The sequence below is a fragment of the Papaver somniferum genome, unplaced genomic scaffold (assembly GCF_003573695.1).
Source record: "Papaver somniferum cultivar HN1 unplaced genomic scaffold, ASM357369v1 unplaced-scaffold_18, whole genome shotgun sequence".
Taxonomy (NCBI): domain Eukaryota; kingdom Viridiplantae; phylum Streptophyta; class Magnoliopsida; order Ranunculales; family Papaveraceae; genus Papaver; species Papaver somniferum.
The window spans coordinates 7,237,549-7,241,529 of record NW_020627707.1 but is presented as its reverse complement, the minus strand read 5'-3'; the positions used below and the strand labels follow the sequence as shown (position 1 = coordinate 7,241,529).

General features: G+C 36.1%; 1 long non-coding RNA gene across 2 annotated transcripts; it reads right to left on the bottom strand.

The window, feature by feature from the left end:
* Window positions 1-260: 260 nt before the first annotated feature.
* LOC113337908 lies at window positions 261-3,688 on the bottom strand. 2 transcript variants are annotated; one of them, XR_003354501.1, is made up of 3 exons: window positions 3,432-3,688; window positions 2,174-2,394; window positions 261-966 (listed from the first exon to the last, which is right to left on the bottom strand). It is a non-coding gene; the product is annotated as an uncharacterized LOC113337908 (long non-coding RNA). The 2 variants fall into 2 exon arrangements; XR_003354502.1 differs by lacking the exon at window positions 261-966 and adding an exon at window positions 996-1,361.
* Window positions 3,689-3,981: the final 293 nt, after the last annotated feature.

Here is a 3,981-nt window from a genome sequence, read left to right as displayed (position 1 = left end):
ATATCAGATTGGATGAAACTGAAATCTATTACTTAACTCAGGTTGCAAGATTAAAATATACAGACTCGATGTTTTCATCACAATTGCAGAATGATTAGGTTGCCCTAACCAAAATAAATACATAAAATATTCAGAAACTGCAAAATGACCAAATTACCCTCCAATTTTATCGGAGTGATTTTCATCAAATATGAAATGACCGTATGACCCCTTAGCATGGTAAGTGCAACAAACACTCTGGAACTATGAAAATCACCAGATTACCCTTCGACAAAAATTATCATAAATGAATTTAATTTTGATACTTAAAAGACACAAAATCGCAGCTAAATAACAAGTATGATCCATATCCATATGACGTTGTTCATTAACACGGATTATCACACAAACTGACTACCCCAAACAATAAATATATTTTTGAGGAGCTTTTTATTTGGCGGGAGAGGAGCTTTTTTAGGAGGGAAAGCTTGAAATGAAGCGGCAAAGTTTGAATTTTATCATGATAAGAAAGTCTGACCTTACAGACACTTGACTTTTGATGTCACGTGAACTAGCCAGACTTTTCAGTAAAAGGAGGAACGTCAGCCTCACACCTGTCCCTCTTGTTCAGTAAAAGAAAGAATAGAAAGAACGTGAACCTGCCACCCACCTGCCCATCTGGTATTTTTAAAACAAAAATTTTTTTGGAAAATTTGATGGAGAATCGATGCCACCACCTGCAGGGATCCCACTAACAACTACACCACCAGACCAGCGCTTCGTCTGTGTCAAAAAATCATTCTCAATTATATAAAAACTAGTATTTGATACACCGTTTCACAACTCAGTCCTTCAAACAAACTCTCATCTTTTTATCTGCTATATTACGTCTCTAAACCTCTGGATTCATCACGTACAATTTCAACGTAATGATGACTATTGCTGAATATCCTTGTTGTTCCTCCAACTTCTTTCAGCTGACTAGCACTGCATGATATCAGTAAAGAGAATAAACATACTGATTTTGGCATCCAAGAAAAACACACATCAAAGTTCAAATTGATTTTGTGGAGAGGATCCAACATATTGATCCAAATGAAGTAAGCACAATTTCATTAAAATGTAAAATCAAAATAAAGGAACAGGAAGCAATACGAATACAACTTAGAAGCATACAAGTAAAAGTAAACTAAGTTACATCTAGCTCATAGAGACTTCTAAATTATGACCCACGACACATTGCAATGGTTCCCATCCTATACGACTTGTTTTCCTCGGATAAGAAGACAATGCTAAAACCACCAAACTTGTTGTCCAGTTGAACTGCACTGAGACCTCAAATGCCCCTTCGAAAGGGTCCAGGGTTTTACACCTGCAAAGAACTGTCTAGGATCTCAGACTACAACAAAACTGCCCTACTTGAATAGGTGAGTAAACTGCAGATAGCATCCATGTGCCTTGTCTGTTTATAACATAGGGATAACATTTTTTTATCAAGCTTCATTCTTTTTTAAGAGATACGATGTCTAAAATTAACAGCAAGTTAACATCATATCATTGAATAGGTATAAGAAAAGAAAATCTGACTCCCTAACATAATGACAATTCAGTTAAATTTTTGAAGCTTCCAAGTGTTGTATTCTGTTTTTATAAAGCTATGCTGTGAGCTATTGTATTCTGTTTTTATTGCAGGCAAACTTTGTTTCAGCATGTAATAGACTATAAACTTTCCCTAAAAGCAAAAAGTAACTTGAGGTCTACAACTGCAGCATGTTATCTCTTTTCCCCATCTGATGTAAATGTCAAAGTCCTGACTGGCTTGTACTGGGTATGCGATTTGTAGCTACACTCACAAATGTATCGGTCAAATGGGATGCTAATTTCAAGTTGATCTTGACAAGACTAAGGCTACTAATGAGCGCTGTAACTTAGCTACTGCGAACAAAAGTATAATAAAGTTTCTACCGTATACTTAAGAATAAGAAAATCAGATGTCTTAAAACCTCAGCAGCCCTAATTGGCAGTCATATATAACATAGTAAATGAGTAAAATGATTGTAATATTTTTATAGCTAGTATTGAAGCATCTCAAGACCAGAGATCTTCAACAACAACAAAAGATTGGGTCACGTTTAGAAATAATGTATGAAGCATGCCTCACAGACAGATGATGAAGTATTCACACCATACATACCTCAACCTTCCAACTACTTAAGCTCCTTCTGATCAGTAACTTTAGTGCTGGTGCTGGTGCTGCAGGGGGTTTTGGTATGGGTTGAATCCTAACTAAGGATTCCTTGTCAATGTCTCTCCTTTTAAAGCAGCTACGTACCGGTCGTTTGTGTTCTCCTTTCGATGCAGCTCCCCAAGGTATTTTGCAAATATCTCCTGATTCACTTCCCCCCCCCCCATCATCTGATTCACAATTCCAAGAAATGAAAAACAACCTTTTATATCACTCAGGGACACCACGCCCACAGAGCACAGAATCAGGGAAACAATTCTGGTACAATGACGAAGTGTAAAATTTCAAATGCAGAGAAACTAGTTGAATAATTAAATTAAAACGATATACTGCTCTTGTTTTCCATATATCTCAACCAAGTACAGAACACAAGAACATGGAATGAAAGAATTATGTCCTAAATTATAAGCTTATAAAGACTGAAGGCAGTGACATGCAAAAGTCAACAATCTAACATATAAACTTGAGAAAAAAACTTCAGAATAGGAAAAAAGAAAGTAAAAGATAAAGACTGTATAAACGCAACGGGTGCAGGGGAGCGATGCACCCGATATTCATATGCTAGCAGAAATTTAGCAGCATAGCCTTATTCAAAGAATTCAAGTGGAGGGCTTAAATCTGGAATTACACCAGCTCACAGCTGCATTATCTTTCGGTGCAAAATCTAGTCATTTTCGGTATGCCCTAGTTAAATACATCCTCATCATCACTAGTTCTTCTGATACATCATCTAATCCAGGCCACTATGTTCTCTACCAGGAACTTCAGTGCAACAATAACAATGCCTGCTATGTACTCTATGGCTCCAAATTTGCAGGAAAGCACATCATTACAACATTCAAATTGGAGAAAATTGAACACACATGATTGTGTCTCATGTCTTAACCATATAACAGCACCACCAACACTTCCAATACCATCCACACCCATCATTAACAACAACCATCACCACTGAGAACCACTCACCACCCACCACCAGCACTACTTTCTCACCAATAGTAACACAGATCAGGGCCACCTCCTCCACCAATAACCAAAACCACTCACAGCCACAACAACCACCAATAAAAACATGATAATTTGGATAATAAACAAATTTGAGAATGATATGAAAGCAGAATCCTTAATTATTTTTATCAATTTCTGAAAAATCCATTTTCATACAACATAACAATAATCAAATCAACATGAAGTCAGACAGAATTACCTAACTCATCAAAAAAGAGAAACCCACTAACTTTTTCATCACCAGAATCAACTATAAACCATCATCTGCATCAAATCGTACAAAATATCGGTTCAAAAGATCACCATCATCTTGAAACAATCTTCAATTGATTGATTTCCCTCAAAATAAATACCTAGGTCATGTTAAAATCGACTCGAAATCATCACCATAGCATCAATTTCATGAATTTTTTTTTTCTAATTCTGAAGTCCATCTCGTCTAAATTTTCTTTTCTGATTTTGATAATCAAAGTTAAGAGTTAGATTAAAAGCCAAAATCGTTAAATTAAACAAGGGCAATCATTAGTGGACTGGGGTTCAAGTTCTACTACAGTAATCTTGGGTGGGTATCGCAATTAGTTGGGGTAAAAAGGTAAGGTGCAGCAGTTATGGAGGGATATGAAAGTAACTATACCTGAAAATGAAGGGATAAGAAAGTAATTTTACCTAAACTTAGGTTTATTCCCTAACGATTCCTAATTAACCTAACGTTAAACTGCTGTTGTTATGATTATAACGTTGTAATGACG